Genomic DNA, 26,760 nt, shown 5'->3' with positions numbered 1-26,760 from the left:
CAAAAATAAACATTTAATTTAAACAACCTATAAAATACGAGCGACTTATAGAGAAAAACTGGGGAGGAGGAAAAGAGCTTTGCCTCCCTCGTAACACTTGAAACGGAGAAAACAGGTGGCAAATTGATCTGTTTTGAAAATGGAAAGAATTTAGCCCACCCAACAACTTGGCACCGAGCAGAGCCATTCCTTTTATCTTTTTGTGCATTCTTCTTAACACAACATTTAGGAGCTTTCCAATTACAGCAAATCAATATGTAAAATTCCTGTTTTGGTCAGTTCGCGTTTTGCAGTCTATTATGGTATATGTTCAAACAATAATTAAAGCAGGTCTTTTTTTTTTTTTTTTTTTTTTTTTTTTTTCCAAAAGCAAACAAACTATAAACCTTCTCTGGCTATTGAGCAGAGGAAACATATGGAGACAGAATTATCCCAGTGGAGTTTTCTTTGCTAGCAGAAGTGAGAGGAAGAAGCCGCAAGACGAGTGGTGAATAAAATCAGCCATAGGGTCATCTAGAACAAGTAAGAGGAACTCATAGCCAGGGTTCTGATTTCTTTTAAGGCAAGATAGAGCATACTGAGTCAAATACTGTTGTCATAGAAAAAACTAAGTTTTCACAGAGTTCATGGTCATAGTGCTGTATACTGTGAGGTGTATTCTTACTTCTGAGCGCACCGTTTGTCCCATTTATTTCACTTCCAGCATGTACTCTCAGTGGGGAACCCTGCAAACTGACAGATTTGAGACGAGAAATGTTTGATGTATAGAGAAAGCATGGAAGGAAGGAAGAGGGACAGCTATGTGAAACAGAAAAGAATGAAGGATGTGTCTGTTTGCTTTTCTAAGATACATTTTTCCTAACACCAGCAAATGACATGTCATAACCCCAGAAATACCAACATTAAGTAAAAACCATCTTCTAAGTGACTGAGAGAAGTAGAACAAGATTAAGTTCAACTGATAATATCATTCCTGTTATTTCAATTCAGGGACAAAGTGGTCTGCAAAGTTTTTTTGGTAGATTCTTTTAACTTACTTAATGAGGAGTTGAAATTCTGTCATTGCTTTAATAGTGTCACCTCTTTACTTTCAGGAGACCCATCGGACGGCTCGTACAGCTATTTTTACTTTCTAATAAAGAGAGGATGTCACATGAATTGCCAGGAAAGCAAATATATTCTTGATGCTTTAACCTTGTTTAAGTTACTTAATTTGCATTCAAAATTTAAAGAACCAGCCTCAATCCATGAAACGACCAGAGTGTATGTGAGAGTGCCCCATTTAAACTGGCTACACACAGGCAAGCCTGGTTCAGATGAACAAAAAAGCAAGTAGAAGTGTCATCGCTTCTGTATATTTCAGATCAATAAAGCAGAAAAGTTCAGAGATGAACTTCAGAAGCACTTTTATGAAATACCCACTGAACATGCACAAATAATGTTTTCATCTTTGTTTACAGAAGATTTGCAGAGTTAAACTTTGGACACTATTAGTATTTCAGTAAGGTGTGATGAATGCTAATGGGGTTTGTATATATATGTAGTTGATGACCTGCATTTATCAATCTGCACTACTGCTGCCAAATACAAACATATCTGGGTGTGCAAATCTCTCCCTTTTCCTTGCTATTTTGGGAAGAATCAAATTCTAAGAAGATGTAGCCAGAAAGCTTCTCCTCCATCCCAAGTTTTGTGCTTCCATGAGATTTGTCCTTTGAGAAGAGTCGCGAGCACGTGATGGTAAGATTTATAGTGCTTCACTCACACTTGCTGAAGAAAAGCCAGTGGCACAGGTTCATTTCTGAGAAACACAGTCCCCTCTGTGCTTCTTATTGATGCTAACAGGCTCCTTTTGAGTACCTGGAAGAAGATGTAACAGTGAAAGAGGTGGTCAGTTTTCTAACGTGGTAACCTGGTGAAGGGCACTGACCTCCAATGGAGGTAAGGTAAGACATGTGAGACTTTTCCCACTGTAGTGGAAATCCTTCATTGGAGGATGGAATAGGAATCGTTGCCTGTTAGACGAGGTCTGCCCGGCCCATGCATGGAGGTCATGGGATGGTGGGGAAGGTGCCTAGGTTGTCTGGGAGCATTCTGTAGCTGGGATCCTGTCTTGGGTGGGAGATTGGCCTGTTTGCCCACATCACACATGGACCTGCCAGTCTGTGAAATACCTCAGAGGTTAATTCTTCCCTTGACAGGAAGGGTAGAACAAGGAGCTTCAGGATTAGCAAATGTGTTCGACCAGATGAATAGAAATAAAATAAATTTAGGACAAAGCTTGGAGATACTTTCTGCTTTACGTATTTCTACAGTCACGCAGAGTAAGAACAGGGATATGAGTTACAACCAACCTTTTTTTCCACATGAGTTTTAGGAAACTTAGAGGGTATTTTCATTTTGTGACTTGTGAGTAAAGGTATACCAGAAGGAAATCTTTTTGGTTTGAATGGAAAAGTATCAACCCGATGAACCTAAACGCTACTGAGCAGTTCCTGGTCAGCCAGATCTATTAGCTACCAGATTCTAAGATGATCTTGCATCTTGCAACTCGGAAAGCAAATGGTATCCTGGGTTCCATCAGAAGAGAGGTGGCCAGCAGGGACAGGGAGGTGATTGTCCCTCTCTACTCTGCCCTTGTGAGGCTCCATCTGGAGTACTGTGTCCAGGTCTGGAGCCCCCAGTACAAGAAAGACAGGCAGCTGTTGGAGAGGGTCCAGAGGAGAGCCACAAAGATGATCAGAGGGCTGGAGCACTTCCCCTACAAAGGCAGGCTGAGGGAGCTGGGCTTGTTCAGCCTGGAGAAAGGAAGGCTGTGGGGTGACCTAATTGCAGTCTTTCAGTATCTAAAGGGAGCCTATAAACAGGAGGGGAGACAACTCTTTGAAAGGGTAGCTAATAGCAGGACAAGGGGAAATGGTTTTAAGTTGAGGGAGAGAAGATTTAAGTTGGATGACAGAGGGGGAAGTTCTTTACTATGAGAGTGGTGAGGTGTTGGAACAGGCTGCTCAAAGAGGTTGTGAATGCTCCGTCCCTGGGGGTGTTCAAGGCCGGGTTAGATGGGGCCCTGGGCAGCCTGGTCTAGTATTAAATGTGGAGGTTGGTGGCCCTGCCTGTGGCGGGGGTATTGGAGATTCATGATCCTTGAGGTCTCTTCCAACTCAAGCCATTCTGTGATTCTGTGATGAAAGCAGCTGAATCCTATGGAAACAAGCAGAGGAGAAATCAGAAAGACAGACAGTCTTTAACTGGCAATATTTACAGGTGTCAGGAAGACTGAGGGAATCATAAATCATGAAAAGGGTAAACCATTGAAATCATTTGGATTGTCTGTTGAGGGGAACGTAAGCAAATATGTAACTTAACTGCCAAATGCAAAGCTATGCGCTTAAAGTCTGTCAGAAACATGCTTTGATTTTTAAAAAGCCTTTTGGGTCACGGTGATTAATCAGCTGTCTGAGTGCTACCACCAGAATTAAAATGGTAAATTAGATTTCCAAATAGAATTGGATTCATAAGCAGAAGAATTTTTTTGGAAGTAGTAAGAGTTCTGTTGCCTCTGTGTGTGGTTGCAGGGTAAACGCTGTGGTATGGCCTCTGGTGCTGCGGTCCCCAGTTCAAGACAGATTATTATTATTATTTAGGAAAGGTGCAAGTAAGCACCTGCAAAGCACCTGAAAGACCAGAGAAGATTAAGCTAAACATTGAGTTAACACTGAATTAATGACTCAAGAAGTTTGTTTTGATTTACAAGAGAAGCTGGGAGGTGACTTAAAGCTTCTAAGTCCCAAAACAGGAAAGAGGGGAACGTTGTTCTTCACTCTACATAAAAGCTGTCGGGTCTACCTTCTGTAAGTTTAGAATTAGAAAAGTTGCATGGGTTAATTAACCATTGGAACAGCATCCTAAAGTTTGTGGTATTCACCAAATACTTCAGTAGTTCAGTATTTTGATTCTAAAGACTGGGTGATCTTTTAAGAAAAGTTTTAATTCAAACTCTCTCTGCTTGGAATGTATCCTATGACTTGCTCAATTCAGGACTAAATAATCAACTACCAGTATTCTGTTCACGTAAGATTATATATAGTGTATATATGCCATGTAGTTTCTACTGACTAGATAATCTCTAGGGAACCTTATGAGTTTATAATCACAGAACTGTCGTACATCTGCAGATGAGAGAAAATACTGATTTGATTAGAGCAAATAGGGGCATACCAATACACTCACCCTGCCCCAAAAGCAATAGTTTTTTTTTGTCACTAGAGGAGGCCTGGGTCACTATAAAAATAGCATTAAGAAACTTACAGCTGAGACACGTCATCTTCATCTTCCATCTTGTGCTCCTGATGACATCCAAGATGGTAATGATTGAAACTGTCTATTTATTAGATATGACAGCTTCCACAGATGGGGGTGTTTCTAATTCTAAGAGCAGAGCAGATGCTATGATGAAATGTCTTTAATCTCCTAACCACAGAGTTGTTGCTTTGGTAGACTACCAAGACAGTGGCTCTGTAATCATTTAATACAAGCTCTATGAGGTTATACATCATGTTGTGGTACAAATTTGATCAAAATCAGGCAAGAGCATATCGTCTCATTTCTATTGGTTTAGCCAGAGTGCACAGCATGGTATTTATGTTCTCTTTACAGCTTTGTGCTGGCTTTTTGCTGACTTCAGGAAGACAGCATGGAGTTAGAGATGCCTAGACAAAGAATCCTTGCTCTATATTATATCTACTGAGACAAAATCTCTTCAAAACAATGTTAAAAAATTTGAATCCCTGAAGGGACTCTCTACCAGTGTACGTTCTTATGATTACAGTACCTTTGACATCTTGATACTGTGTGGACTGAAAAACAGACTCTGTCTTGTCAAACCGCAGCTTGAGAGTCAAGCTGAACTTAGAACAGAAACAGTGACACCAAAGAATAATCTCATTGTGCCTGCTCTCCAACCACAACTGGCGGTACTGTCAAGCTCTGTGATACCTTTCAAAAGAAAGAGCAACCAAAGTCTCCAGCCGAAACAGGAACGCTTTCAGTAAAATAGCTGGAGGAAAGGGTGGTTTACTTTGAAACTCCTATTTCAAAATCAAGTTTTGTCTCTTTAGATGTAGACCATTATTTGGAAGAGGTTAAATTCCCTCATATTTGACCTACATTGAGTTCTGGAATTTGGGAAGGTGCTGTATGAGCTGGACATGCCAATTACTTTTAAGCATGGGAGTAGTAGTAGTAAATGAATGATCTGCAAAATTGCTTCTTTGGCATCAGAATGATTCATTTTGGAAACCATAAGGGTGAGTTGGCCATAAAGGAGGTTAGGTCACAGTGGTTATGTTTTTCAAAGCTAGCAGAAGGCATAGAGACAAAGAACGTTGACATTAGCTTGGAAGAAAATATTCCATTTGAAAAAACAACACAATAATACAGGCATCAGTATTGTCAGTATAGGAAGGAACTGTGGTGGACCGAATTTTAAGGATTAATGCCTTCCACTGTCTAAAATCACAATACCAAAACTTACAATGTATATAACAGGAGGAACTTCAAGTCTGGACAGACAACAGGTTCAGTCTTTGCAGAAGAAATCTAGAATTACTCCACTGATCTTTATGCTGGTAGATGAAATTGCCTGTGAGAAAGTAGATCGGGATCTACTTCATTACTCTACGCTTTGGGGCGTGGAACAGCCAGTCTTCCCAGGCAAGACAGGGTCACTTTCTGATCTGCTCAGTTTCGCATGACTTTTCTTATGTGAATCCACAAAGGCTCAAGCCTTTATGTAGCTAGGTCAGTTGTGTGCCAACTCCTGAAAGCAGGAAAAAAAGACATTATCACCAAGTAGTATTTAGAAAGCCATTGTTAGAAAACATGAAAGTATTGCTTAAAAATATGCTATAAGTCATTTTCTCCTTTTAGAATGAGGTCCCATTCTTCAGTAGTTTTAGAGCCAAGTCTCTCATATAGGTATGCAGTACGTAGGATATATGCACCCTGATTCTTTGCTTCTTTTCATCACAGATTGAGAAAATGCACAGGTAAAAATACTTCAGGCTGTTTTCCATGACGTAACACCCATGGCTCCCTCAAGATCTTCCTCTTTAACATTCTTTAACCCACATGGCATTCAGTGTTTCCAATGACAGTCTATCCCTTCATAAATAAGCTGCGTAAGTTCCTAGTATGTGCTGTGCAGTGCATACAGTGGAATAATTGCCTTCAAACAATGTTAAGGCTACAAAAGCAAGCAATCATAGAGGTAAGAAATGCCAAAATTAAGGTAGTCTATGAGAACTCAGGATGGTTGTGCAAATACCCAGACTGAGCTAGTCTCATTACGTGACAGCCTATTTTTTTCCTTCCTGATTCACTCCAATGAGCATACCTGGTGTTTATACTGGGTAGGAAGCTACTTGATATTTCTTCATGTTCTTCATTTGTTGAAAGCATTCTTTGTGACTTGACATATTACTCTTTACTTTCCATCTATAGGCACTAAAAGTATAGCAGTTATTCAGCCTGAATGTTGCTTAGTTGAACAATCACATTGACTCCGATCCTCTGACCTTCTCTGCATACCTTCCCTCCCTGGCATGGCATACCTGCGTTCAGAACTTCAAGGGACAAGTCATACTAATGCATGTGAATTAACTCATCTCTATTTTAGGGCATTTCCCTGTTGTGTTTCCAAACACCTCCTTTCAAACAACAGGGGCTCGATATCCCTAATAATGTCAAGTGTTATGCAAGCCAAGCCTTGAGATTGCTGTCAGCTCTTTTTCCAACTCCAAACTGCCAGAGAAAGGGAAAATTTGTCTATACCTCAGCAGTATCTGTTCAAGAGCCTTATACCATTGAACTACCACATGGGGTTATTTTCTCAAGGGAGGTATGAAATCAAGCTTCCCTATGCACAGAAGCACCTCAGTGAGAATCCCTCCTTCCATTGTCCTTGGTTTCACAAGGCTGAATCCCATAGCATTGTTCCCAGGGAGAGGCAGACTTTCAGCCAGCTGCAAGATCTGCATCTTCTCCATGAGCAGCCACCTATCCATACCAGGCTGCAGGTAAAATTCCCAGCACCTGAAGTCTTTGAGCATGAAAGACAGCTCTTTCTGTTTATATTGCTGCAGCTAGTTATGATGTAGTGATTAAGGATGTCAAGTATTTGACATACAGTTAATCACTTTCATAAGGTGATCTCCAGATATATAAGGAGAACCCGTAATTCACAAGGTCTGACCTCTTCCTAAGAGCCAGACAAATATCCTATTTTGCACTGAGTTACAACAACAGATTCAGGGATAAATAGGATGCTGGCATGCAGGACTTTGCAGAACTTCCCTTACCTCCTGGTAAAAAATGAAACAAAGCAAAACAAAACCACCACACCTTGCTAAGCTAATGGAAACAAACAAAGCACCATACCTCAGAGCAGCCCTCAGGCACTCTGCTTGGCTGCAGAAATCTTTCTGACAAGCCTGTTTGGCCTCTAGGGAGAACGTGGGAGCATTTACACCTTCCAGGAAGGAATGAGGGAAACAAGTCCTAGCAGGTTTCTCCAAATCCAGTGCCTGAAAGAGTGAAAGGGCAGGGAAGGAGAGTGGCCACCTTTGCCCTGAGCCGGTGTTTTCTATGTCATATCAACAGAGCCTCAGTAATCCTTGTCTCCAGGGATAAGATCGATTCCCTCCTAGATCATGGAATGAAAGCGTGCACAGCCTGCCTAGTGCTGATAGCAATTTTACACATTGATTTGTTGAAGGTGAGGAAACTGCAGCTGCCAGAAAAAAAATGGGAACATCTTTAAATTAAGGCACCATGTGGGCCAGGGAAAATTCTTGTTTAGGAAATGAATTGAGGACATACAGCGAGAGAGGTCCTTCATTACTGATTTTGACAGCTGACTTTTCTTCAAGGGTGCATTAAAACTTTAGTCTTCCTTTCAAAGCTGGTTCACGTCACAGGTGTGCCTGGAGAGATCAGCCCCAGCACAGCGAAATCTATGGTCACCCCCTCCACCCCAATCCCTATTTTGCTGTGGGAAAGCAGATTTTGGCAGCTCTTCACCTGCTGTACTTGAGCAGTCCTTTCTCACCTCCCATTGTTTACATGCAGCCAGTGGTTCCCAAGAGCAAAGTCTACGTCCAAGCCGGTGAGACTTCTCACAGGGGGTGGAACTACAGTGTTACTCAGCTATATTTATCTGTTATGGGGAAGGAAGTGGAAGTAATAAAGTGGTGGAGCAGAGCAGCAGAACGGAGATGACATTTCAAAGGAGTGAAAATGCAAATAGGAATCTAACGAAGGCTAGTTATAGGGTTGAAGAGAGGAGGAGTGCATTTTCAGTAGTCATCGTGCTGTCTATTCACATTAGAGTTGTAGCTATTTTCTATATGCCTGTGTGTAGCCTTCCCATCAGCAAAGAAATGAAAAAAGGTATATTGGTTTCTTTTGCACATATGCCTTTCAAAATTCCCTCAGCCCCACCAATTACATATTCCTTTCCACCTCATATAAGCGAGGGGATACAAGAAGACAGAAATAAATGTGAATGTAAGACACACTCTTTCGTACTCTTCCAATCATCAGACTAGATGTATAATTTCTGCAGCTCCACAGAAGGCAGCGAAGCTGAAATTAGTTCTTCATGCATGGATTATGGTATTGCATAGTGATTTTTAGGCATCCAGAAAACTCAGTATAAATAGTGTATGTTCATCCCTAAGGGTGAGGTGTTCCATTTGTTTACTCTGTTAGGTCAAGATATACCAAAAGCTGAAGGAAATACTTCAATTTTAGTACAGATGAGAGAATTATTTTGAAAAAAGTGTGGAAAAGAGTCAAAAGGTACAAACCTTTGAAGAAAGCAGAAGTCTGGAAAATACAGTAGGAGTGAGGAAGTCTAGAAACTGCAATAAAAGAAACAAACAAAAACAACAGAACATACAAACAAAGCACAAACACACATTAAAAAAAAACCCATCAACAACCCACAAGCAAATTAATTACATCTATTTTTATTTGTTAAAACCAGGAGGAAATAAGATATGAAAGGCAGTGGAGGCTCCATGAGAGGCAGCTTTCTGATGGACAATGGCCAATCCAAGCTTGCTAGTTTGTATTCTTTGCTCATGGACAAGTATTTGTTCACTTGTCTTTGCTGTATTTCATATCTGCATCTTAAACACAAACTCAGGTGGGCTGTATTCTTAGATTTTCTTCCTGAAGGGATAGAAAATTCAGTGAGGTAGAGGAGAATTGGAAGTCAGTAACCTTTAATATAGAGCAGACTCCAAATTCGGGTGGTTTCATTAAAAAGGAAACAAAGCAAACAGATCTGAAAAATCGGATTAGCGGGATAGAGGCACAAACATTGAAACACAATAATAACTTATTTAAATTAAGCACAGGTACCTAACTGGTAAGCTAAGCTTTTCAGCCGCAATCTGTTGTGTTAGTGCGCAGATCCGCAGAACAGAGGATTCTGCTGGTTCTGCTTCTTAAGGAATAAATGTCACTTTGTGTCCACTGACTGTGTCTGAAGTCAACAAATACTTCTCTGAAAGGGTGGTCAGGCACTGGAATGGGCTGCCCAGAGAGGTGGTGGAGTCACCGACCCTGGTGGTGTTCAAAGAGCGTTTGGATGTTGTGTTGAGGGACATGGTTTAGGGAGAACCATTGATGAAGGGCGAATGGTTGGACTGGATGATCCTGTGGGTCTTTTCCAACCTTAGCGATTCTATGATTCTATGATTCTAAATCCAGCTGCTGCCTTTCATGCATGTAGAATGCATTTACATCCCCTCCAAGCCATGCTCATTGGCCAGCTTAATATAATTAAATGGCTGCATGACACATTCAGATCCTGTTGAATCCAAGCTATCAATTTAAGTATTTATATCGCAGTCTCTCCCTGCTACAGGAGGAAAGCATAGACAGCGATAGCTCTGAGATGTGTCCCTTGACTGTCAAATGTGATAGTAAGATATTTGACAAATAATAAATGAAGATAGCAGCTAATTGCAACAAATTCAAACTATTTTAACTTGTTTTAGGAAAATCTCTGATTGATGTTCTTGGTATTATCTCTGTGGACTGATGATTGTGGAGACTTCTATCTTTCCATTAAACGAATGTAGCACCTTTATTAAATGGCAATATGTTAGCTTGTCAAAAGTTATCATTCTCATGCTACACAAAAAAACATTCCTTAATGTAATGCAGCTCTATGTTGTTATATAGCTCACCTAGAAGGAAGGCTCCACATAAAATGTTTGCTGCCATCTGTTGCTTTGCCTCGGCAAAAAGGATCTGTGCTCAGATCCCTCACAGCTTCATTGCCCTTCTCTGGACACGCTTCAGTGCCTCAATGTCTTTCTTGTAGTGAGGGGCCCAAAACTGAACGCAGTACTCGAGGTGCAACCTCACCAGTGCCAAGTATAGAAGGAAAAGTCTGAACAAACCTCTTGCACTGAACTAGTCTTAACATACTGAAGTATTTTTATTTTTCCTCATCTACACACTTCTTTTAACCCAAAGCATGTCTTCTCTTTTTTTTTTATTAAGCAAAACTTGAACCTCCTTATGATTTTGGAAGGAATGCAGTCAACCAGCTGTCAACAATGGCTGTCTCATCTTCATAGAGATCAAAACTAAACAGAATTAGCAGTCTTTGATTGTGCTCCAACAAATACTATGGTTTCTTTTCATTGCTCAGTGTGGACATGAATCCTTTCTCTGAGTAACTCCATTGAAAAAGTATCTGCATGATCACACTTTCTAACATGCTGATCCATAACTTGTGTCAGGTTGTTTGGCGTAGAAGTAGGATGAAAAGTCTTTGGAAGAGGGAATGTTTTTTAGAGAAAATGAATTTTTCTCAGTCAGGCATATAAAAGCAGCATAGATAAATCTGCACTACATGACTGAAGTTTTGTCTCATGGTTCACTTTTTTTTTCTTTTTGCTAGATTTGACATGACCCTCACAAGAAACTGTTTCTGCCATTGGTATGGTGTTTGGACACAAAGTGAATGCGCTTTTTACCTTGCTGTAAAAACAGATTTCTAAATACTAGTAGCTTACTGATACTTATAAACCATTATATATATTCTCATTTAAGATGTGATTTCAAAGTTTTGGTTTTCTACAAGTTATAGAAAGAGACATTTCTATTTTACAGGGTTTCTTTTGTTACTCAAAATAATGAGATTGCAACCCTTTGGAACAAGGATTTAAAGCAAAACCATGCACTAACACATATCTGAATTCTGAAGTTTAAATTAGATTGTCAGCACAATTATTTTACAGTCCACTTGGGAGAGTAGTAGGCAAAAAGCTTTCATGGCATTTCACCTTTACATGACTGATGTGGCATTCTGGGTTCTGATTGCTTGGGCAACTGATCAACAGCCTCATGTTGGCCATAAAAGCAATGCTGGAAAGAGATTACAGAAAAGGAAACACGAAGGAAAGTGGTAATTTGAAAAGAAAGAGAATAACATCTAGAACCATGAGCAGGGAAGTAGTTTTAGGACTTTATTCATAAGTAAAATAAAAGCTGAGTGTTGGCCAGCCATTGATTCTTACATTGTGACAGTACAAAGTTAGGTAGCACTCAGACAAGAAATGGAACAAAGTGGTGCTGAGGAAGATTTTTCAATCTTGTAACAGCAATGTGATTCAAAGAGACTGAATACGCATATATTTCACATTTCAGTTGAATGTAATTGAAGTTATGTATACTAAGGATATAATTCTCCCTGATTTGAAATTCTGTTTTATCTACATAATCTGGATCCTTCCTTCCTTCCTTCCTTCCTTCCTTCCTTCCTTCCTTCCTTCCTTCCTTCCTTCCTTCCTTCCTTCCTTCCTTCCTTCCTTCCTTCCTTCCTTCCTTCCTTCCTTCCTTCCTTCCTTCCTTCCTTCCTTCCTTCCTTCCTTCCTTCCTTCCTTCCTTCCTTCCTTCCTTCCTTCCTTCCTTCCTTCCTTCCTTCCTTCCTTCCTTCCTTCCTTCCTTCCTTCCTTCCTCCCTCCCTCCCTCCCTCCCTCCCTCCCTCCCTTCCTCCCTTCCTCCCTTCCTCCTTTCCTCCCTCCTTCCTTCCCTCCCTCCCTCCCTTCTTTTCTTCTTTTTTTTTTGGAGGGGTGGGAGGAGGAGGATGGTATTGCTTTTCAGCAAAATCTATGGGAAACTGCTTTTCACCTTGCACACTTTGAAGGTCCTTGACCAGAAGGCACAGAGCTGTAATCCTAGCAAGTGCATCAGGTCATTATGAAACCAAGTTTCCATCCCTCTCATGCAGTTCCAGTCAGATTGTGATAGAAAACAAGGTAATGGATAGAATTGCATTAGATGCAGTTTTCAAACTGAAAGCTTATATGTATCAGATCAGATCAGGCATCTGATCTGATACCTCTTGGCAACGTGGCTGAGAATTTAGGGCAATCAGAAATTAAGATACTAATCAGTGGATTAAAAATCCACTAACTGAGAGATGCCTTATTGTCATTAAAATGTTGCTTTTTTTTCAGGTCCTAAAGGAATTTTCTCTTTTTCTACAGTATAATATTTTCATCAGTAATTCCAAAGAAAACTTCTACCATATTACAACTGTTCCCAGATTACACATGCTTTGTGGAGTGGCAAATAATGAAGAACACAGATGACCAGGCCCTCTCCATCATTTAATAAGCTAACTATGAAACCTTTTGGGCACCCACAGACAAAAGAATTCATTGAAGAACAAAGAGTGGTCAGGCGCTGGAACACACTGTCCAGGGAAGTAGTGGGGTCACCAAGCTTGGAGGTGTTCAGGAGCTGTTTAGATGATGCGCTAAAGGGCATGGTTTAATAGGGAATTGTTGCTGATAGGTGAATGGTTGCGATCTTGGAGGTCTTTTCCAACCTTGTTGATTCTGTGATTCTAAAGCAAATCATCTGAGGTCATGGAAGCTGGAGAGCTGAACATATGCTCTCAGCCTGATCCTCTTAGTGAGGGTGAACGCAATTTTTACTGTATAATAGGAAACATAGTAAGAAATTATATCTTTTTTTTTTTTTTTTTAACTGCAACGTCCATTTTTCAATCTTTAGATTAATTCTGGCTCCTGCTATATGCTTTCAGTTTTTCTGGGAGCTGAAAGAGTTGAGTTGAAGGCTCCATTCTGGTATTTGTGGTATTTGTGCTTTGTCTATAGTTACTCCTCTCAGAACTCAGAAGTTACTCAGAACTCCTCCAGTTCTGAGTGAGAAGGAACACAGTCAGTTCCTACTATCTGGGACAAAAAAGTTGAGGCCTATTGCTGAAAATACCGTTTGTCTCCATTGAAAATACTGACATTAACATTTAAAAGCGTTCAGTATCTCAATGAGTTTTATCCCTCCTGTGAAGACAAGTTAGGAAGTTTTTCTTCATTTTGCCTATTTGTTTTGTTTAATTTGCAGCTAATTGGCACTTAAGCAGTGAAGGCAAACCTCACTCCTTTGAGGAGCCCAAACCATGGAATTTATTTCTGTTGATCGCAGTTATGAAGCTGAAGAAACGTCACTGTATGGACAGAAAGCATTTTCATCTTCAAGCTCATCTGCAGGATTCTCTCTCCTTTCTAACTTGGCTTAATGCTATGATTGAAATACAGACAACAGTGTCTTTTTTTTTTTCTTTTTTTTTTTTTACATGGAATTTATAATCATTGGAGTTCAGTAACGGAGTTTTTGTGAGATACAACAATATAGAACTACAGCCTTACTTAAAGTCCGTCTTACAGATCACTGTCATGCTGTTACTTTTTAAAAGTCTGTGCTGTTCAACGTTAACAAAGCACAGGAAATATATCTTTTTTCAGGAAATGCTTGCAGTATTGAGTCGATAAAACTATTTCTGCTTAAAAGAATCAGGTTTAAATACTATATACAAACGTGTAACATCTTATAGCAGCAATAAATGTGATGGGTATATTAAATGACCACTTAAATTCAGAAGCTGGCAGATGAACTAACTATGCTATTTTTCCTCTTCCTGTACATAACGTAGTATAACAGCTTGATGAAGCATTTGCTACTACAAAAATTTCTGAGATTTTCAAGAAACACACTTTGTGTACAATATACCAAGTTTGAGCCTTGTGCCATATTGCACAGAATATTGCTATTTTCTTTATATATTACATACACAAATTGTTGGTCAAAAGAAGGGAAATGGAGGTAACTGGGCTTCTTTATAATGGGCATAAATGATGCTTTTGGTTGTTCACCAACAGAATTGCTGCCATACAATTTTGAATCCTAAAGCACTTTATTTTTAATTTAAGTCAAAAGTATTGTCACTAAACTGATGAAACTTTCAATCATAACATTATATTTCCTCTTTTTTCCTCATTTCCTCTCTTGTCATATTAATGAGCACAAGCTATAAGATTCAGACTGGATTCCTCAATACAGCTCAGCCTTGATGAAGGGAAGATAAAGGGAATGTTACACTTCTAGCTCCTGCTGTGAAGCCCGTATGTTAGTTACTGTAGCCACTCTTCTTACTTTGTCTTTCTTGCCTTATTCTGAAGGATGATTCTGGTCCCACTTACCACTGCCTGCACTCAGTCTGTTTATGCATTGCAAGCTATGAGAAAAAGAAATAATGAGCAAAGGCATCAGATCTGTGGCAGCCAGGGAGCTTTCCTTTTGCTCCAGCTACTCTTTGGTGATCAGTGCAGTCACCTGTACTGCCCCAGCAGTTGGAGAACCTCAACTTCCAAACAATATTTTCTGCTTGCGTCTACCTTCTGTTTTACCTCTCTCTCTTTCACTCTGTTTTACGTATCCTGACACAGTCCAAGAAAACAACAGATGGCAACTTCATCCAAGTGGGTGTTATCCATGAGGGACTGCAAAACAAGAGTTCGTTTTCAGTTAACTTCCTGCCTTTCAGGTTAAAAGTTCCAGATGAACCTACTACAGTCCTCTGACCAACATGAGTCTCAAAAATAAGTTAGAACAGAGTGGCTGGTTTAGTCATGGGAAGATCTGCCTTTCACTTCAGTAAATTGGGACTGATGATTGCCCTTAAACAAAATCTCAGTTCTAACCTTTATTGACTAGATTTGGGTTTGGGATTTCTAACACACAATGTATGAGTAGTAGTAGTGATAATATGCTCCACCACGAGAAATGGAGATAGTGTAAAAGAAAAGCAGCTAAAGGAGAATGTAGGAAACATATGGTAAAAAAACAGTTCATGGGTTCAAAGGCTTGGGAAAGAGGAAGGAAAGAGTTAAGGAGAGAAGGATCAGAAAGTAAGGGTAAAGAGAAAGAAAGGAGAGTAAAGAAAAGGAAGGAGGAAGGAAGGTTACAGAGTGTAGGAGTACTCAGTCACATGCTGGTTTTGATGTGTTTCTATTCCTAATGCCATTTGCACTCCTTAAAAATGTCAGGGCTTCCAATTCTACAGGAAAAAAAAAGAAAAGAAAATGAAAGAAAAGGAAAGAGAAAGGGAAAGGGGAAGGGGAAGGGGGAGGGGAAGGGGGAGGGGAGGGGAGGGGAGGGAAGGGAAGGGAAGGGAAGGGAAGGGAAGGGAAGGGAAGGGAAGGGAAGGGAAGGGAAGGGAAGGGAAGGGAAGGGAAGGGAAGGGAAGGGAAGGGAAGGGAAGGGAAGGGAAGGGAAGGGAAGGGAAGGGAAGGGAAGGGAAGGGAAGGGAAGGGAAGGGAAGGGAAGCTGCTGTAAAAGAGTTAGAAACAATAACAGGCTTTTTCTGAACTTCTCTGAGCAGAAGTGGGACAAAATCAGTACACTGTCCATACAAGAATGTAGGGAAAACTTTTCCTGTCATTCCTTGTCAAAAAATAACCTTTTAACGAGTGAAGAAAGAGAAGTGTAAGTACTTCAGGATAAATGTGGTAGTCAGCTGTGAAATGGGGAAGCACATGAAGCACCTGAAAATTTAGCATATGTAACCAGTGATGTTTCAACCTTTTCCTGTTTTCTTAGATCTGCTCAGCCTACAGCTCTATCAGTACAGCATGTTACAACTAATGTAATGAATGACTGTTACTGAAAAAAGGGGTACATACTATTAGAAACAATATCAGAACACAGTAAAAATGCTGACATGAAAACCAAAGTAAATGATAATGCAGGGATAAAGAGGAAACTCAACTGAACTGCAATACAGAACATTTATGTTGACTCCACTGAAAAGGTATCAAAAGCCATACAAAAAGGAATAATTCAAATCAGATAAAGAGTAAGTAGATGTCTGGGTCTGAAAGGACTGTGTTGGGTTGACAAACACGTGTGGGTCAGCTTTGTTGAAGTAGAACACTGCTGAACAGTTGTTTGCAAACTCCTGGAGATATAAAAGCAATCTGAAATACTTCTATAATTAAACTTATTTTACACTGCACATTCTTTCTGTCAAGAAACAGTAGGAATCTAAATGATGGCTCTTTCACATTGACTCGCTAATAATGAGAAATGCTTCCAGACCCAAGAAATATGCTTCATGAAGTACAGATGTCATACATTTAGCACAATCATTTTGCTTAACATAATCACTGAGAAATTAAAAAATTAAAATAGAAATCTGGATTTCCCGATATTGGCAAGAAAGAAAGATAAGTAAGAAAGTTGAGTAAATTAATGATAAAAAATACATAAATTACTGTGTTTAATTTTACACAATTCTTCTTTCTTCCTCATCATTTTCTAATGTGACTTCAGTGCAATGGTTTCTTCAGTTTGTCTCCCTCTGGTGGATTACCTTTTCTGTGTGTCAGTAGACCCTTTAATCTTGATTTTTCCTTTTTCTTCTTCATTTTTATCTTCTCCTTCTTCTTCATTTTTATCATGGTGCTACATTGTTATCATTATAATTCAATAATCCATATATAATAACACCCCTAGTCCAGCCCTAATACTAGTCAAGCTTGTTTTTGTTCCTATTTCCCTATGTATCAGGCTACAAGTCATGCAGTGTTCTCAGTCCTCCTCACTTGAAATAAATATTATTATACCATATTGTTTTTCATTGATTCTTCTGTCTCCCACATAGGCTCAGAGAGTGGCTTAGCATGGGGTCAGTGTACAGCAGACTCTTCAGTGGTCTGATTTGGGATCTGTTCAAAAAAGTAGACTGAGTACACATAAATCATGTCACAAATTTGGAACTCCTTTTCTGAGCGAGTATAACCTCTCAGTGGCATAGATATATTCTAGTGGTTGATGGATAAAAGATAACGTGACCTACTCTATTTTTTAAAAGGATCCCTCTATAATTTAGGTAAAAATAAATACATACTTAATTGTAACAATGGAATCTCTCCTGGACCTGATGGCACTGACAGTGGCTGATGAATATTATTAGTATTAATGTCAAGCATATTTGTGACTGTATTTTATAGGCAAGGGAAAGTGTTCAGGTTCACACATGAAGATCAGAAGGAGGAAGAAGTGGCACTTTGGCACTTCCACAGCACAAGTTTTTTTCCTGGGAATACATGCAAACTGTACTGTTGATTTTCCTTACTTTTGTGCTATTCAAGTAGGATGTTAAATAAATTCTGTTGTAATTAAGCAATTAGCTGCACAGTTAAGTCTTTAAGTTAGATAAATGCTGTGAGCTGCACTCAATAACTGCCGTTGAAGTGACACTCAGGTCACTTGTTTTCCGTTCAGTAGGACCCCACCCTCTCTTCTTCAAACGCCCTCTACTACAAATGGGAATAATAATTAAGAGTAACAACTAAAACTCACTGTTGAGTTCCTGCATAGTGAGTGACTGAGCCAAAGTCCTTTTACTTGGGCATTTTGGTTTCCAAGGCAGTGAGCTGCTTCATATCCCACCATTTCAGAGCAGACAGAGAAGCTCACCTGTGTTGACCTAGGAAGGGATTTCAGATGTTGGTTTACTGTGAGGAATGGTGTAAGAGGGCATTACCACTACCTACCATACCATCTTCTCCCATACAACACAAATTAACTGGCTAGGCTGTCAAACACATCTTGTGCAATATGTATCAAGGCCAAGCACTCTCAATTCTTACAAAACAAATCCTTCTTCCCATCAGTTGATTTATTGTGCTGCATGGACCAGTTCTGCTAACACCTACTCACATGAGTAATTGTATTTATTCTTTGAAATCAAAGTTTGACTGACTAGTTTTACGCAAACTGGGTTAAGCTCTTGAATTCTGAGTTTTTGAAGGCACAACTGCATTTGACACGCTTTCCAATGCTCTTGAACTACTTTGATGTACTGTGAAGTGAGAAAATAAATGAAGGTAAGGCCTTAGGGAAGTCCTTAAATTGACCTTTGGGCAAAACTAATGCTGAACACTGAGAAAGGAATGGTGACTGAAGAATAGTGTCCCCAGTATGAATGAAAGCTCCACAATCCCATTTAAGCACCCTTAGAACACTAAGCCATTTAAGATATTAGGACAGCAAAACACCATTGTTCAGAAGAGCAAGTGAAAGCTGAGATGGGCTGAGTTACTCCTTTCAACATAGAGAGATGCTGTATTTCAGTTTTGAAGATTTATTTAGAGAAATTTGAGATATTCTAGTATTTAGGAGGCTCCATCAGGGACTTTGTTTTAAAACAAAAGTGTTTGTTTTAAAAAGAAAATAATCCTGCAGCCACTTATAAAAGAAAGAAAAAATCCAGCTCTGTATGAGCTGAACTTGTGCTGCATTACTTTAATCTCCTCATAATTACCATTTTCACATTTCTTTCACTTTTCATAAAATTGAATCTTTCCAGACTGTCTGATAAAATTACATAGTTAGCTACAGTACATCAAAAGACAGCAAGTGAAAGCAAGTTGCATATTCACAGAGCGTAACTCTGGTTGACCTAAAAAGAAAGAGATCTTTGTACTTCCCGCCTTCTCCTTTGGAAGTTATTCTCACTTCACAGAACTGTGGAAGGTTGGAAGGGACCTCAAGAGATCATTGAGTCCATCCCCCTCCTAAAGTAGGTACCCTACAATTGGTCACACAGGTAGGTGTCCAGACAGGTCTTGAACAACTCTGTAGGAGACTCCACCACCCCTCTGGTCAGCCTGTTCCAGTGCTCCATCACCCTTACTTTAACAGTAACCACAGTTAGCGTGGTTAATATTTCTAGTTTTTAATTTAAAAGGTTGCATTTGAAAATAACTGGGAAGCAACACAGGTGAAACAATCAGTTTCTGTAAGGTTTGTCTAGTTTTAAGTGGCATTGCTGCACTACTGCAAGCAGGAAGAGAATTCCAGTCAACTCAGAGTACACTCCATTACATTTCAGCAGTTAACTTGTCTTATTCTGTTTGCATATGTAGGGTATGACTTCATGGGTTGAGCCAGACTTACCCCTCTTACTTCTTCAAAGCCAGAGAGCACTGCAGACAGAGAGATTCAAATGCTTTCAGTGGTCTTCCTCCTTCTCTCTCCAGGTTGGGGAAGCAGAGGGATGTTCAAAATTCCTGGAAAAAAAAAAAAAATAATCACCTCATTCATCTTGATTTATATTAAAAACAAGAGATTTATATTCAAATAAGATTATATCAACGCAGCTCTGTGCAGCATTTCAAATCTCAGACCAGGGCACTAGGAGCTGTTTTAAATCTGTACTTTTGTGCGTGCACAGTCGGAAGATTTTCATTTAGTGTTTAGGCAGTGTTAATGCAATGGTGATGTGCAGGCTTTTCCCAGATGACAGCACAGCAGGCGTAATTTTGTGCATTTTTTTCACTTCGACAAGGTCAAGAGGTTGGGCAGCTGATTACAGCTCTCCTGTTGGATGGGTCCAGAACATATGCCGGCAGGGTATTTGCTGGCAGCTCCTTCCAGCAAAGATTTAGGATATTTGTGTGGAAGTGGAATAGTTGGGTGCTCACCTCAGCCTTCGTTCAGGGCTAAATCTGTCATTGTGTGTCACCCACAGCTCTACTCTGTGACCAGCCAGGCAGGCTGATGACTTATTTTGTGAAAATAATGCCTGCAGAGAGTTCAAAGGTTTGGGAATAAGGCAATAAGTATTTACATCTTTTGGGAATGTGTAACCCCCACAAATGGCCTCAGTCCCTTCTGAAGTCACGTTGCAAGTCCCATAGCCAGAGTAAAGCTGAGTTTTGTTCATTAAGGACAAACGTGAGCTTGTGAGGTTGCCTCACAATTCTGGTTAATTTAAATGACCTTTGTGATGCACAGAATTAGCCTGAGCAGAACGAGGACAATGCTGAATTATACGGGGGTAAGATTAATCCTGTGGCATTTTGCTTGATGATGTTATCTCAGCAGCTCATGCTTTCTGTGACCCTTCCCAGATTATTCTGTGCAATATCTCATAAATAGCAAAATGCAACTTATCAAGACATAAATATTTGGAAAGAAACAAGGTGGTTATAACTTAAGAAAAAAGGCAAACATCATTTCAACATGAAAATGGATCAAGGTTTATTTCAGGTAATCTGGGGTCAAATATTTTGCTTAGCCCTTAAGGTAACACTACCAAAAATTTGGGTCTACTCTTGAGGTTTGGACTTCGTTAGGAATTTTTTTAGGACATTTTTTTAGGCACTGTGAAGGAACTACTGCATTTTACCAAGCTACTCCCCATCCACCAGACTAACCCACTTTCTGCACAGTTGGAGCTTCTCCCAGATACCAAATAGAATACTAAGTACAAACCAGAGACGTTTATTTAGCTGATATTTTGTATTGGTGTTTGAAGCCAGCTGTTAGAGGAGTTGGTTTATAAAGGCAACATGAAGGACAGGAGGAAGGACATTGGAAATGTTTGCCAATGAGCATATGTTCGATGCAAGTGCAGCTAAACAGATTAAGCCACAAATGATCTGATACCCTACGTTGGTGATTAACACACACATCAGTGAGTTCCCTGAGGTGTAGTAGTCAGTGCTTAGGTTGCTCTTCAACGGGAGAGACAGGATCTTGATGAGTGGTTCTTCCAGCTCTCTCTTTTTGAAGTGGTCATTGTCTTTTCCCATGTTAGCCCTGTGCTACATACTCACTCACTCCATCAGCTCACACACACACACACTGGGAATGCATGCTAGACTTTCCCAGAGTACGTATATCTGTGAAGACAATGAAATCAGGATTTCTGATCATCTCACTAATTTTGTATGAAAGCTTTCATATCAACAGCAGTTCAATTTTAATAACTAACAATATACCTCAATACTATGCATCGGCAAAAGATTTGCGCCTAGCTGCAACTGCCAACAAAGAGAAAGCTTTAAATAACAGATAAATAATGAGGAGTGTGTGCAGTATCTATCAGCAGCAGAATACTGAGGGCTCCAGTACCCACAGAGTGTAATAATGGCCACAATGCTTTCAGCCTGTTTTAACCTCATTCTTCATGACTTTAATTCATATCCCTTTTTGCTCTCAGCCTACCTGTACATAACATTTTCTAGTGCTTTCACATGCTCTCTTCCCCTTTAGAGTTCCCTGTGCTCAACTCACCACTCTTTAACAGTCCCTTCAGGCCTGGCTCCTTATCCCTCTGCTTCCCCAACCTAGGGAGAGAAGGAGGAAGACCACCGAAAGCATATGAATCTCTCTGTCTGTAGTGCTCTCTGGCTTTGAAGGAGAAGTAAGGGGTAAGTCTGGCTCAACCCACGCAGTCATACCCTATGTATTAATTCCTACAAACAGAATAAGACAAGTGTGTTTCTCTGATTTTCAGATGCTCATGATTCAGCAAAAAAGTGGGGTCATCTAAAGCAGGTTTCTGAAATCAGAATGGCTCTCTTAGCAAAGCTCTAATCTCTGTTCTAAAGCACAGAAATAGTGAAGCTTTTAGTACAAGAGCTATTTTCACATAGGTAAAACCAGATGCAGATTTATCAGCTAGGGTGGAGATTTTATACTTTCCTAGTCTCTTCCTTGCCCCCTAATAGGATCAGGAAAGGTTGTATGCATTTCTCTCAAGTGATGGGACTGCTGAGTTGTGTAGCCTTCGCAGTAATATAGGGGTTACAGCTGCTATTGAGAAAAATGTTTTTGTTTTTTTTTCTTTCCTGAAAAGTGGCTAAGCTATTTTTGTTCAAATTTTCAAAAGAAGTCTTCAGCCTGAGGCACAAATTCAGCATGAGAAATTTCTGTGCAAATTATTAGAGAATGGTGGAGTTACAAACTACTGAAAACAGATGGAGTTTGGCATAAGAAATTACAGATGCCTTCACTTACGGCCTTCATACTCTGAGCATTTGTACAGTACACATATATGGATATGAATATGCAGTACCATTCAACATGGTACTTGCTCTTCTTACCTCCTTTGCTGCTTTTAAAAATATGAGCAAGTTTTATGACTACATTAATGATCTTTGAGAAACTCACTTCCAAGGAGCTTGAGGCTGCTAGGTCAACCTGAGGTGTTCTAGTGAGCAACCAGATGGCAAGAAGCTCCTCACCTCAATGTCTTACAAAGAACAGAAATCAATAATGCCCTTCTCCTTGCTGGCTGTTTTAGTTCAGTGTAGCAGTGCAAACAGCATAGCGTAATTCGCAGAGAGATGGCCCTGAACAGATACAGAGAAAGCTAATGGAGTGAATGTTAATTTCTTGAAAGATGTTGTCATACAGAGCAAAAATCTTTCAACACTTAACTGAAGAGGTGGTAATTATGCATTCTTCGTCAGTGGAAAATCTGTTATAAACACTATTTGTAGTACATAACCTAGCTTTCACTCATGCCTGTTTTATAATACCGCAGAAGAAAAAGGTTAATGTACTAATAATCAAGAGATGCACAGAAAGAAATTGCCAGTGAAAGCCGGTTTAGCAAGGATCAGGAGATAAGAAGAGAGTTTACAATAGAGTCTTAGTATCTCATTGTTGACCCATTCTTAAAACCAACTTAGATTAAAACAGAGGACAAATTCAGGGTTCAAGTCAGCACAGGAACAGCTGTGCATTACCATTTTTATTTGGTTTATATTGTTCCAAATTGATTCCATACAAGAGAAGCACCTTCTGTTATTGGAAATACTCTCATTATTGTAAATTAAAGTGGCTCCGTGGAAATCGGTACTTAAATTTGTTCAAAACTGATATAAGCCAAAAGAAAACAAGCCATCCTCTCTCTCTATCTGGTATCTAACACAAGCCAGCAATGACTGAACACAGCTTGGGAAAACAGCCATGGATTTTAAACTAAGGAAAGGAATTCTGCCTGACTAAAGAGAGATACAAGGTAATCTCTTGAGCTAGGGAATGAAATGAAAATTACTGGTGAGAGAGGCCTGTCTCTATGGTTTGTCTCTCTCTTAGCATTACCAGTTGGAGCCCACAGCACTGGTGAATGGTGTGAACTCTAATAGACTTCTTTCTTTGCCTCTTTCTGGCCATAGTTTTCAAGGAGTTTAATGACAGACCTACCTTCTAGACAAAGAGGTAACAGTAAATGAAGACTGACTGACTTACTCGCGTTACGTCAGTTCAGCCATAACACTTAGGTAAAAATCAGGCCTCACTACCTTCAAACAATTTCCTACAAGCTTCAGAGAAAACCAGGATTTCATCTCACTTGTCTTCTATCCTGTTGTGCAGGAGAAGTGACTATAAGTAGGAAAAGATGATGCATTGTTCTTTATAGTCTGCACCTGTGTCTAATTTTGTCTTGCAGAGATCTGCACCAAAGTAGATGACAGCTACTACAGAGAAGAGTCTGGAAGCTGTCAACCCGTAGAGATACTTTCTGAGCTCTCGCTCTTTGGAATAAGTTCTTTTCTGTTTAATCAAAGGAAAAGTATTTTTGTTCAGAAACTTCACGTTCCAAATAAGAATGCTGTTAACCCAGGGAATGAAAATATGAAATAGCTGTTTGTTACCAGCGTTGTAAATCATCTGGGAAAGCCTTGCCAGCACACCAGATGCAGACTGCTAAATCCTTCCACTTCATGACAGGACTGAACTACTTATGGAATCATGCTTTCAATAAAAAGGAGGGAGCAAGTACCATGTATGTAAAGCATACACACTTGCACAGAACTTTCAGTTATGGTTTGCAAGCAAAGTAGATGCTATGTTCAAGCAATAATGTAGCATTGTGGAGCTAGATAAAATTTCACATGTGGACATATATAAAAGAGAAAGGGTGGGTTCTATAGTCTCATTTTATTAAATTGTACTAATTTTTTAGTGGTTAATAACTGACAATACAGTATAAAAACAATGCAACATATAAGTTATACATCTGATTGCTTGCAGGTATATATATATATATATACATAGACTTATATATCCAATAAAATGTCTGCTCATAATTATGCAGAGAGATGGCAATGTTTCCATTATAACTTTTTCAGCAATAGCTTGACAATTGGTAAAAATACTTCTTTTATGCTAGAAATGGAAATTTGAGGCTGTACTTAAAGCTGAATTTAAAGTTCTGGAAAAGCTGACTAATTTAGAATGTTAAGGTAACGTTTTAAAAGGCAAAACATTTTATAGATACATGACTCAGAAAGAGCTGAAATTTAAAGCATTTAGCTTGACAGGTGTATATATGTACACATACAGTGAGGGTTTTAAAAAAGGCTTTTTTATGGTGTGAAAGTGTCTGTACAAAATCTGGAGAAATCTTATTGTTTTGTAGAATTGAGTTGGAAAGGACCCTTAAGGATCACCTAGTTGAACCCTCCTGCAATGAACAGAGACACCTACAGCCCAGTCAGGTTGCTCAGAGCCCTGTCCGGCCTGGCCTTGAGTGTCTCCAGGGATGGGGCATCCACCACCTCTCTGGGCAACCTGTGCCAGCGCCTCACCACCCTTAGTGTAAAAAAAAACAACAAAACAAAGGGCATTGATGAGATCCCTCTGAGACTCCTCCGGCTGAGCAGGCCGGGCTCTCCCAGCCTCTCCCCTTAGAAGAGGTGCTCCAGGCCCTTCATCATCTTGGTGGCCCTCTACTGGACTCCTTCCCATAAGTACTCATATTTCCTGTCCTGGGGGGCCCAGAACTGAACACAGTACTTCAGATGCTATCTCTAACCTCCAGCATTCAAGATTTCAGTTCACAAGAAATTAGGGCAATGTCTATAAAAGGATGTTTCAATTTAGTATACCATGCCTTAGACCCAGAAAGCAGGTTCATAAACCTACATTAGGTACTAAGAAAAGAATTTACACACAGGCAACATGCTAGCCAATGGGAAACACTGAAGATCATTACATCTCATCATTCTGAAGTGTTTAGAGCACAATATTGAGCTGCAGAAATGTGTATAGGACTAAATATTGATAACTCAGAACATCTTTTTTCAGGGCTTAGAAGTCTAACTTGTCTATGTTTAAACAGATTATTAAGTCATTCTTCAGCAGTTGTCCTTTGGGATAATTGTTCAATGCTTGAAACAGGAAAGAAATGGGAAATTTATTGGAGAAATAAATCCGAAATATCTAAAAACTGAGATACAGATAAAAAAGCTGGTGACTCGACGCCGGATTCAACCTTTAGTTAACAACCCTCACTATCTATCTTCTTTCTTATTAGTGCCAAGATCCAAGGCTCAAGTAGATTTCCCTTGAAACTAGTCGTATTTTTTGTTGATGCTGGAGCCTAATGAAAGTTTCAGGCCTTAATGAATTACTCTATTTACTCTCAATATTTTAAATATATTCAACGTTTAACTTCAGTTAAAATAAGAATAATGTGATCAATATTTTAAGAACATGTTATGAATGTGGGTTTTTTTCTACTAACATATCAAATTTATGGCCCTAGGACAACACGGCATATTGATGTAGCAAGCTGTGACAGAATTTAAGAAATTAAAATTAGAAAATATCTATTACAGGTAAATTTACTTCAGCAGCTGCTGCCCATACTTTGTTTTCGGGGGTGTTTTAAACTTCTCCAGTCACAGGCTTCAACCACTTTCATATAAAAGTCGTGTCTTTCTTACAGATAGCACTCCAACCATCCTTACTGAACTTAAACCTGCCAGCTGATATGGCAATACTTTTGGTGTTTTGTTTTGTTTTTTTTTTCTCCCCCTTTTACCACATAAATTCCCACTTCTCCTGCTTAAGTGCTTCAAACTTTAAACTGTTCCTCTATGAAATAGTAAGACATGGTCAGCTGCTTAGAAGCAAAAAGATAGGTTCTAAGACACTTCCAGTGTTTTATGGACTGTAGTTCCGTGTTCTGAGTTTTTACACACAGGAAGATTTAGGCCTCTTAAAAGAAGTCCCCTTCCAATGGGACATGGAGAAGTGAATACACCTCAAATATGATGAGAGGCTGAGAGAGCCAGGGCTGCTCGGCTGGAGGAGGCTCAGGGGGATCTCATCAATGCCCATAAGCGCCTGAGGGAGGATGCCAGAGGTTGCAGCCAGGCTCTGTCAGTGGTGCCCGGTGCCAGGACCAGAGGCCATGGGCACAAGCTGGAGCACAGGAGGTTCCCTCTGAACACCAGGAGCCCTTCTGTGCTGTGCAGTGACGGAGCACTGACACAGGCTGCCCAGAAGCTGTGGGGTCTCCTCCTTGGGGATCTCCCAGAGCCGCCTGGATATGGCCCCGATCAACCTGCTCTGGGTGTCCCTGCTCGGGCAGGGGCTGGAGCGGAGGGACCCAGAGGCCCTGCCAGCCTCAGCCGTACTGAGGGGAGGGGAAGGACGGTGATCGCGGAGCTCCCCGGCCGCTCAGCTCCCCGCAGGCTCTGCCCGCCCCGGCCGCCGCTCGGCCCGGCTGCAGTTTCCGGTGGGACTTTGTACGGCAGCGCTTCCCTTCCCCGCCTC

The 26,760-nt window shown here is 40.1% G+C and overlaps 1 long non-coding RNA gene across 1 annotated transcript; it reads right to left on the bottom strand.

The window, feature by feature from the left end:
* Positions 1–12,161: 12,161 nt before the first annotated feature.
* LOC121109021 lies at positions 12,162–22,602 on the bottom strand. The gene is made up of 3 exons (XR_005843708.1): positions 19,354–22,602; positions 17,755–17,881; positions 12,162–14,891 (listed from the first exon to the last, which is right to left on the bottom strand). It is a non-coding gene; the product is annotated as an uncharacterized LOC121109021 (long non-coding RNA).
* Between the last annotated feature and the right edge of the window lie 4,158 nt (positions 22,603–26,760).

Source organism: Gallus gallus, chromosome 1 (assembly GCF_016699485.2).
Source record: "Gallus gallus isolate bGalGal1 chromosome 1, bGalGal1.mat.broiler.GRCg7b, whole genome shotgun sequence".
NCBI lineage: Eukaryota > Metazoa > Chordata > Aves > Galliformes > Phasianidae > Gallus > Gallus gallus.
The sequence above is the reverse complement of the archived record's forward strand: the minus strand, read 5'-3'. Positions and strand labels throughout refer to the sequence as shown.